We start from the raw sequence: 10735 nt of genomic DNA, 5'->3' as shown, positions 1-10735 counted from the left end.
CGGTTCTTCAGACTACAGTCCACCGCTTTTAACCACCACACCATGCTGGGACGCAAAGGGACATTTCGACACCCATATTCTGAAACATTACATATTACTTGACAAGAGACCTTCCCTTCTCAAGCAGCACACTGAGGAAGGTTCTTCTGGTAAGGGATGGATGGAAGCTCCTTCCTCAAATGCGCCCCCCCCCACGCCTTGAGAAAGGGCCACTTTTTGACATGTTCATTACAGATGTTTTCTGGCAGCCTTGAACAATCAGCTCCTTGGGAGGGGGGATCTCAACAGGCCAGTTGAAGTTGAGTTTCCAACAAGACTTTTAGTTCCTACAGGCTGACAGTTCAAGGGATTTAGTTTCATCCCACCCGCTCTTGGTGTTTCAGGGCAGGTTACGATCCACCCCATCTCATTCCAGTCACAACAACCCTGTGAGGTACATTTGGCTGAAAGAAACTGGCTTTCCCGGCCAAAAAATCCTGACTTCCAGTGAACAAAAACACCAGCACATATATTAATTGATCTGGGCCAAATTATCCTGAAACTGCACTATTGCTTGGGAACATAAGTGCTCTGCTGGATCCATCTGCTCCGGTTTTCATATTCCCCAGGAAAGCTTTTCTACTTCCGTCTTGTATTGGTTGGTACATCATGAAACCTGTTTCGTGTCCAGCACTGCGTCATCCAAGTCAGGCTCAAACCAGATGTGATGCATCCAAGCAGCAGCTGTCTCTCACTCATTCCCCAAATGCCACGGGCTCAGTCTCAATAAGGACTGTAGGACGGAGCAAGAAGATGCTGTTTTGGGTTGAAGGATCTGCACATGGGGCAGGCTGAAGTTTCTTATGCTCCACGCTGCTCTCCCTGTCCAGGTTGGGCCATGTGGAACTTGGGAATTTGTCCTCCAAAGCGGCTGTTTGACAGCGGTGAATAAACACGGGGTCGGGGAAACCCAACCCGGCTCATTGAAAAAACGGCCAATGTCTCCAGAAGAATTCTGTAGTACTGAAAGTTACCAAGAAGTCCTGAAGGATCAACAGGGATGAGCTGCCCGTGTCTCAAAAATCAGAGGAAAAATAAAATCAACTCAAATCCCTTAGAAAAAAAAATCCCTCAAAAACGAAGCCACTGCCAGAGAAGGGATTAGGAGTCAAAACAAGTAAGAGTTGAAGGTGGCAGAAGCTCTTTGCGTGGGATAGCTGATCTCCAGAAACTCCTGAGTAGACCTTCTTTGTTCTCTTCTTATGCGTCAGGCATAGAAACTAAAAAAGAAATAAAACAAGAGACTTGAAGCTGCCAGGGAATCATCAAAATGCATCCAAATCAGGGGGTGGGAGTGGGAAACACAAAGGCCATCTTATGAGGTTTTGCTAAGGCAGGGGGCATTTCAGCCACACTCCCCACACAGATCAGGCCACAAGCAGAGAGCAGCTGCCATACCGAGGACCCATAGAGCAAAGGCCTCCAAATGGCCACTCAAGCAAACGAGTCAAGCCTCGGACTTCAGGGAAAGGCAGGCAATCCTCTGGGGTACTAACCTCAGAGCAGGAACCCCTTCCCCAAGAGGGCTATCTGGAAGACCCTGACCCTGTTCTGGTTAGACCTCACCTAGAGTATTGTGGTCAGTTTTGAGCACCACAATTTAAGAAAGATGTAGACAAGCTGGAACATGTCCAGAGGAGGGCAACAAAGATGGTGAGGGGTCTGGAGACCAAGTCATATGAGGAAAGGTTGAAGGGGCTGGGTATGTTTAGCCTGAAGAGGAGAAGACTGAGAGGGGATATGATAACCAAGTGCATGAAGGGCTGTCACATAGAGGAGGGTGCCGAGTTGTTTTCTGTTGCCCCAGAAGGTCGGACCAGAACCAACAGGTTGAAATTAAATCAAAAGAGTTTCCGTCTAGACATTAGGAAGAATTTTCTAACAGAGCAGTTCCTCAGTGGAACAGGCTTCCTCGGGAGGTGGTGAGCTCTCCTTCCCTGGAGGTTTTTAAGCAGAGGCTAGATGACCATCTGTCAGCAATGCTTTCTATGACCTTAGGCAGATCATGAGAGGGAGGACATCTTGGCCATCTTCTGGGCATGGAGTAGGGGTCACTGGGGGTCTGGGGGGGGAGGTAGTTGTGAAATTCCTGCATTGTGCAGGGGGTTGGACTAGATGACCCTGGTGGTCCCTTCCAACTCTATGATTCTATTATTCAAAGTCAGAGAAGAAGAAGACTCTTCACAAGGTCAAAGTTCAGAGCAGCAAAAATGGACTGACTGAATAAAGGGCAAAAATCTTTTGTGAGGAAATGACTCCTCGGCTCCACTGGCTATAATTTCGTTGATGCGCAGAGGCTACCCTAAAGGGTTGCAATACCAGTTTGCAGAAGCTCTGATTTCACGTGGAAAACCAGCTATGAGCAGACTCCACCAGATTGCAAATGGCTGCCAGCCTATCAGACAACTGACTGTGGCTCAGTGGTAGAGTCTCTGCTTGGCATGCAGAAGGCCCCAGGTTCAATCCCTGGCACCTCGAGTTAAAGGGACCAGGCAAATCGGTGTTGTGAAAGACCCTCTGCCTGAGACCCTGGAGAACCGCTGACAGTGTGAGTAGACAATACTGACTTTGATGGACCAAAGGTCTGATTCAGTAGAAGGCAGCTTCATGTGTTCATGTGTGACTCTTGTGAGAATGCAGATTGTTCATGGGACCCAGAAGATTCTGGAACTGGGAAATCCTAGCATTTCCCAGCAGGTCAGGATAGGGATAAAAAAACAGGACTTATTTTCCCCCTTCTTTTTTGTGAGAGGAAAACAAGGATTCTCTCTCTCTCTTTTCCCAACAGGCATGGTAAAAAGGAAACTGAATTCTGGAGACTCTTTTAGGATTCACAGCTTCTGGGCCTGCCGTCCCTGCTGACAGAAGCCTTGTCTGAGTTCCATGTTGGAAACTTCATTTCCAGGCACGTGGGGGCCTGATTTTGACTGGGACCATAGCAGACCAGGAGCCTTAAGCCTCCCTCCCACCACACTGTTTGCCTGATCTGAAATGGCCCCAAGAGACTCTTCTGGAAATCCTAACTGGGCCAGTGTGTAGAGAACAGGGTTGAAATAACACAGAAACCCTCTTAAAATCTGGGCACATTTCCCACAGAGCCTGTCTCAAGAAGGGTCCCTCATTTCCGAGGCTGGTACCCACTGACACCCCCCCCCCCAGCCATAACACACTTACCATTGGTGGAGGTGTCAGACCCCTGGTCACTTCCTGCAAAAGCGGGGAGGGGAGAGAGTTTGCATCACTGGCTTAATTGTGGAGAAAGTCACGCTGAACCCTTCAGCTCCGAAATGAATATCACACACACCCTCCCCATGGTTTTTAGAGTTGAAAAAGCACATGCTGCAGAAGATCTGATCCTGGAACCCTAACAAAACATTTAATTTGACCCAGATGAATGGATTCCAGAGGAGTACAGAAGGGTGGGGAGGTGTCATGAGTCAGCCTGCAGAGACCTCCTCTGACGAAGAGGAAATAGAAGCCAGAACAGAGGGACATCCTCAAGCAGACGTCCCACAGGAACAACCACAGGGCCTACAGCCTGCCAGAGTAAAGGATCAGTCAAAGTCAGGAGATGACTCACCATGCCTGCAGCCTGCCAGCTCAAGGACTCTAGTTGGACCTGACACCTTGCAACATGCAGTGTCTCCAGAGGCCTCGCCAAGGTCACTGAAGAAGAAAACAGGTTCGTCTGGCAATGCAGCAGAAACGGCAGAGTGCTAGACTGAAAGCTTTACAGAGGAACCTCCCCAGTAGCAGTGATGAGGAAGAGCAGGGCTGAAGCACCACCTGTGAACTCAGCCTCATCAGCATCAGCTGGCTCTGCTACAGCAGCAGGGGAAGGGATTTAAGCCATCAGTTAGGCTTGGCTGTTGTGCAAGCAACTTGTCACCAACCTCTTTGTGTACTGGCCTTGTTTCCCTGCTATCCTTTGGATTCCTGGTATCCTGACTTCTTGGACTGGCTTTGACTAACGCTTTGGACTTCCCTTGCCTGTATTGCTATCTCGGACTCTGCCTTCACTGTGAATGACCTTGGACTGTTCCCCAGACTACGCTTACAGCCCTCGCTCCTTGCCTGCACCACAACAGGAGTGGCCGTGGCTTGGGGTGGAGCCTCTGGTCCCAGGTTCAATTCCTGGCATCTCCAATTATATATATTTTTAATTCATTCAATTTATACCCCGCCTTCCCCCAGTGAAGATGGTAGGTGATTTGAAAATCCTCTGCTTGAGACCCAGGAGAGCCTCTGCCAGGCTGAGGACCAATGCAGCTTCATAGGAATAAAGAAATGGAAAGACATTACTGCAGAGCAATCGGTTTACTCAGGATCTGAAGCTGGAGATCATTCTAATTTGTGTGTGCACTCTACAGGGCCCTCTTTTCTTTTGCCAAGCCCCTTGTCCCCAGCCTCAGCCTCCTCCTCTCCACTCCCTTTCTCCCCCCATTCCTCAGCCTCGAGGTAGATTCCCCTGCAACTCCCTCTGCCTCAGATCCGTGTCTTGCCCGTTTCTCTCTCTCACAAGGTCCTGCTTCCAAGCCCAAGGTCATTACCATCCTTCCACACCCCTGGACTCCAGGCCTTTTGTCTCCCCAACATCCGAGCTCTCTTTCCACATTGCTTCCCTACCCTCGGCCTCCCTCCCAGCCCAAAGGGACTTTTGTTGAGTTCTGGAACTGACTTATTCATCTTCTACCGATTTCAGATGGATAGGATCGATGGTTATAGCTTATTGAAAGTAAAAATGAGTCAGGCACATGCACAAAAGAGACAAAGTCGTTTGTCTTAGTAAAAACCAATCTTTACTAGCTAAATTCAAGGGTGGGGATCACTGGGAGTAAAACAAATAATCCTTTCTACATGGCTAAGTTTCCTAACCTTGCCAGAAGCTGGCAGGTACTAAGCTTACACATGAGTAGGCATTCTTAGAAGACAAGATTGCCTCTCCATCCTTTCAGGTTGGCATCAAAACTCAGACTGGATACTGCTTTCTCTTCCAAACAAAGGATGTGGGAAAAAGCAGTAAAAATGCAGATAGCTTGTGTACGTGACTAACAAGCATGATTGCAATGGCTACTCTGCTGACCATTAGGCTAATTAACACATTACATCATTTCCTTGAACTGGTCACCATCTATACATTCAATATTAACCCTTGACTGTCTGACATGTAACAAAGCTCGCTACTTAATGCCCAACAAGGGGGCAGGATAGAGACACCTCAAATGTCATTGATGAACAGGTTGAAAAGCACTGGTCCCAACACAGATCCCTGAAGCACCCCACTGCTCACATCCCGCCGCTGTGAGAACTGACCATTGATTCCTACTCTCTGCTTCCTATTTTTCAGCCAGCTTTCAATCCATAAGAGGACTTGTCCTCTTATCCCGTGACTATGAAGTTTGCTTAGCAGTCTTTGGTGGGGGACTTTGTCAAAAGCTTTTTGGAAATCCAAATACACAATATCCACAGGCTCATTCCTGTCCACATGCATATTGACGCTTTCAAAAAACTCTAATAGGTTAGTGAGACAGGACCTTCCCTTACAGAAGCCATGTTGGGTTTTGCCCAGCAGACCTTTCCCTTCTATATGCTTGACAATTCTATCTTTAATAATGCTTTCCACTAATTTACATTTAGACGAAGGTGGAGTGAAAATTGGAGGAGTGAAACCTTAAAGTTGTGTAATTCTCCTGTAGTCATTACTTTTGTTTTCTTGATGTTCAGCTGTAGTCCTGCTTTGGTACATTCTCTTTTAACTTTCAGAAGTAGTCGTTTCAAATCTTCACTATTTTCTGCCAATAATGTAGTGTCATCAGCTATTTTCAAATTATTAATGTTCCTCCCTCCAATTTTCACTCCACCTTCATCTAAATGTAATCCAGCTTTCCTAATTATATGTTCTGCATATAGATCAAAGAGATAGGGAGATGAAATACATCCTTGTCTGACACCTTTGCCAATTGGAAACCATTCCGTTTCTCCATATTCTGTTCTAACTGTAGCCTCTTGTCCAGAGTACAGGTTGTGCATCAAAACGATCAGATGTAGTGGCACACCCATTTCCTTTAAAACCAGCCATAGCTTTTCATGATCCACACAGTCAAAAGCTTTGCTGTAATCTATGAAACACAAGCTGATTTTCTTCTGAAATTCTCTCGTATGCTCCAGTGGCAGCTTAAGCTGTTCATGGCACTGAGGGGAGGGGGGGCTGTGTCCCTGAACTGTGTGCTAACCCCCAAATTAGAGTTCGGCCATATTTTCCTCCTAGAACGATAACGGTTTTCAGTGCAGTTGAGTCCTTTAGATTTTCCTCTGCTGATGCTGCTTCTAGAGTCTTATTCCTAGGTACACCCTGCTCTTGAAGACGTCTTAATTTGCAGATTGGCTGGAGGTTTATTGTGTAATCGAATGGGTCTACTCCACCCTCTGTGTCTGTGCTGCCATTCCCCCTTCCAGGATTCCAGGAAGCCATCACTTTTATTGCAAATAATGGAGGGAGGGAGGCCACTGATGTGATCCTGGCATGGTTTCCGGAACCAGGATGGACAAGGATCCAGGAGACGACGGGTGGCCTTCACGGATCTCCAGATCTTGTCAACGTTAACAGTGGGAGCTGGATTGAAATGATCCCTAAAAGGACCAAGAGTCCTCCTCGCGCTTTCTAGTGTCTCAGCTCTATTTCCACCAGCCTCCCAACCAGGCCGTCTCTGGCTGGGTCTAACATGGAGGGGGGGGGGCTTCCCATTTCTAGGAGAAAATGAAGTCCCGAAGCAGAAAGGGGTCTCTGGTGCCAGCCCCCCCCCTTCTTCGAGACTGCAAGAAGCCGGGTGAATCTGTGCTGGGGAACAGGGGGGGGGCTGGATCCTCCTTGGGGAGGGGGGGAAGAGAGAAGGGGCCACAACTCCTCCCGCCAGAGGTCATTCAAGGCTGGGGAAGGGGGAGCTGCCCCTTCCCCCAAATGTCTCTGGTCTCCTCCAGCAATTCCTCCCCTCCCCCTCCCCCTCCCCCTCCCCCAGCAAATGCAAAGCCAGTTTTTTGCAGAGAGGGAGGGGAGGGGGGGGTCTGTGCTTTGCACCCCCGACAGAGGGGCAAAGCTTGGAAGGAGGGTCCCCTCTGCTGGCTGCCTCCGCCCCACAGATATTAAGGCCAGCGAGTCTGACGACCCTAGAGAGGCCACTTCCTGTCTTATCTGGGAACGCGGCCTTTCTTGTTCTGACACGTGGAGAAGCAGCAGCAGAGGTTCCTGCCGAGTGAGTCGAGGGGGATCCCGGGGCTGGGGTGGGGGCAACTCGAGGGTGGGAAATGGGGGGTGGGTGGAAGGGCAGCGAGGTCGGAGATAGGTGGGGTCCGATCCGGGGGAGAGAGAGAGACCCCCCCGAAAAGCCTGGGGGGACCCCCCTGCTCCGTCGGGATCGCCTCTTTCCTCCCCCCTCTCTGCATGAGGCTGGGGGGGGAGAGAGATGCAGCCCCCTTCCTTGCATCGCAGAGGCCTTTGCGAGGGGTCCAGGTTTGCAGGGAGGAGGGGCGGAGAGCCTGGGTGGGTCATCAGCTGGGGGGGGGATGGTGAGTCCTGGAAGGGGGGGGTCGTGAGTCAAGGAAAGGCAGGGGGGAGAGGGGGCTGGGTTGGGGGGGCGGGGGTGTTTGGCGTGAGACCCCCAGGCGGGTCCTCTGCAGGGCGGACTGAGAAAAGAGGCGCCTCCAGCTTCCCCAACTCTGCCCCCCATGAAGCCCGATGCGGAGGCATTTTGGTCTGGAAAGGGTTAACAGAGGCAGGCGGTTTCCACGGTGCGGTTTCCAAAATATTGTGTGGGGGGAGTTGGGGGGGTCTTTAATGCCTGCCCCTGCTTTCTGCAGCCCCGTTTTTTATTTAAGGCTTTTGCTCTGGCCCCTTCCGGCGGGTTGCGGCTTTTCCCCATCGTTGACCCTCCTCGGAATAACCATCAGTTTATCCCTGTCTCAGATTGGGGGTGGGGGGCAGGAAGACAGGATACCCCCAGAGTGGTTAAACTAAAGGGAGTCCACAGTCCCAGAGAGGCACATGAGCATGGGGGGGGGCAGGTTTCCTGCCCCATACAGAAGGATCAGGCTCTTCATGGCTCCTAGTCCAGACGGAGACTAGGTATGAACACCTGTTCTCTCCAGCCAGCATCAGAGGGGCAGGCCGAATACCTCAGGTGCTGCGGAGCGCAGGCAGGATGGTGCTGCTGCTGCCAAGGTCTTGCTTATGGGCTCCCTGGAGGCACCTGGTGGGCCACTGCGTGGGAACAGACTGCTGGACTTGCTGGGCCTCCTGGGTCTGATCCGGCAGGGCTTTTCTTGTGTTCTTCGCCATGTTTTGGTGCCGTGGCAGGGCCACAAAGCGGTGGATGCCTGATGTGTGGATGACTTTAGTGTGGCCGGACACAAAAGGATCCACGAGGATTCCTGCTTTATTTGGAATTTCTTCTTTGTGCCGTGGCAGCACCACGCGGCAGTGGGTGTGGGATTTTTGTGGTGCTGCCTGTGGACTAAGAACATGATCTACAACACGACAGTGGTTTTCTTTTCTTTCAGTGCAAAAATCGTATGATTTAATGAGGATCCGTTGAAATTCTTTTACACGCAACTGCAACTGAGGTGTGGTATTTCTATAATCTTTTTCGTCCATTTCCTCTGTGTAGGGCACCCAAGCAGGGTGTGGATTGGGGGGAGGGCAGCTACCTAGGTATGCAGAAGAGTTTGGGAATTGAAAGAAAAGGATCCTCCCCCACCCCAAAGCAGCCCAGCAGTGAGGCCTGAGCATGCTTCTCACGCTCCAGGAGCTATGGAAGATGGAAATCAGTTCAGCATTGTTTAATGGGCCTGTAAGGGGCACGGAGACAGTGGGCACCCCCTGACCTCAACTCCCCATTCCAGAGGCTGACTCTCCACACACACAAACACATAAACACCAAAGATGCTTTGTGGAAAAGGGGGCAGAGACCCCTATGCTCCTTGTGTAACCCCGAGTCCACTGGGGGGGGGGGGCTAACAAACTGGGTACTTCACAAGGGGAAAAAGGCGCAATCTTCCCAGAGCGATTGGAGGGCCTAAAGTTGCAGGTAGCTTAACTCAGAAAGACTTCAGCCCTTTAAACTTATTTTTATGTATTGATTTGATTTCTATTATAAAACTGCACATGAATATTCTAGGTATGAGAATTTCTTATACTGATTACTGGAAGGGGAGTTGTGTTAATGTTATTCATTGCCTATTAGTCTGTATTGTGGTGGTGGTGGTGGTTGTGAATCTTTGCAATGGATGTTATATGAACCTTCCCAGAGTGGTTGGACGGCCTGAAGCTGCCGGTCGCCCCCCTCAGAAGGATTCCGGCTTTTTAATAAAGCTGCACATTAGTATTTTAGGGCAGCTCCACTACTCCCTCAGTTCTTTCATTGGGAAAAAAAACAAATTCTTTGATATCCTTCTTTGATTTAAGTAGAAGCTACATTTGGCTGGGGGTGACCTTAGAGTTGGGAGGGTGGACATGGTGAGACAAAATTCCTCCCCCTCCCCAGAAATGCCCTCTTCCACCCCCACCCCCAGCTTGGGGGTTTCCGCCTTCTGATCTTCAAGTATAATTAATGATATAAGAGGTGCCCTTTCTTGGACCCCCAACTTTAAAATGGTCATTTTTATACCCTCAAAAGCCTCTGGGAGCAGAGAAGGCGGCCAAAGTGACCCCCCCCATACACACACAAAGTTCAATAAGAGGGCTCCTGAGTTCCAGGTGGGGCCTGGAGTTCTCCTGGGATTACAGCAGCTGATTTCCAGACCTCCAAGTTCAGTTCCCCTATAGAAAAGGGTAGCTTTGGAAATCGGACCTTACAATATACACTACAGAGTCTAGGAGAAGCTGAAGTCCCCTCAAGGCTCGGTCCCAAAAAGTCCAGGAATCCCCCGAGCAGGTGATGGCGACCCTCTCCGATAGGGCAGAATCACAAAGGAGTAATAGGGAGCGGTCTCGCTGGCATGTTGTTTAGAGGAACAGGGAAGATGCTACAGGAACACAGATGTTCAGTGCAGCCCTAAAACCATTTTGCTGGGAATGAGCCCTATTGAATAGGAGGATTATGGGTGGGCCTGCTTTGGATTGCTTCAGGTGAGCTTGCTTAAATAGCCTGAATTTTCTTCTCATCCCCAAAACCGTGAGGACGGATTGATGCAAAGTAATCAGACACAAGCTTGTAGCATCTTTAAAGAGCCAGGGACACTTAACTTTGCCAGAGAACCTAACAGGCATCTCTAAAAAAGCTTGGTATGTCACATAACAAAATGATATTACCAACCACAAGTGGCACTTTCGTTCTGATCCATCGTGGGTCTCCATTCTCTTTTGTTTCCTTCTGTCACGTTGCTATCTGTCTCTCCCTCCTTCCCCGCAGGGAGAATCCTCTTTTCATAGCCAAGTGAGTAAAGGGACCTTTTCACAGTCGGAAGTGACCCGATAGAAGGGGAAGGAGATGGAAGGGCAGGATCCGGAAGGACCTGGACCTTCCAAGAGAGCAAGGAAAGGTCCCCTGCCCATCCAGGCTGGGAATGGCATCAAATCCTGGGAGAGAGCTGTGCCAGAGATACGGAATCAGGAGCCCCTGAACTCAGAAGTATATTGCCAACGCTTCCGGCAGTTCCGCTATTGGGAGGCTGATGGGCCCCGAGAGGTCTGCAGCCAGCTCCA

Source organism: Euleptes europaea, chromosome 1 (assembly GCF_029931775.1).
Source record: "Euleptes europaea isolate rEulEur1 chromosome 1, rEulEur1.hap1, whole genome shotgun sequence".
Classification (NCBI taxonomy): domain Eukaryota; kingdom Metazoa; phylum Chordata; class Lepidosauria; order Squamata; family Sphaerodactylidae; genus Euleptes; species Euleptes europaea.
The sequence above is the reverse complement of the archived record's forward strand: the minus strand, read 5'-3'. Positions refer to the sequence as shown.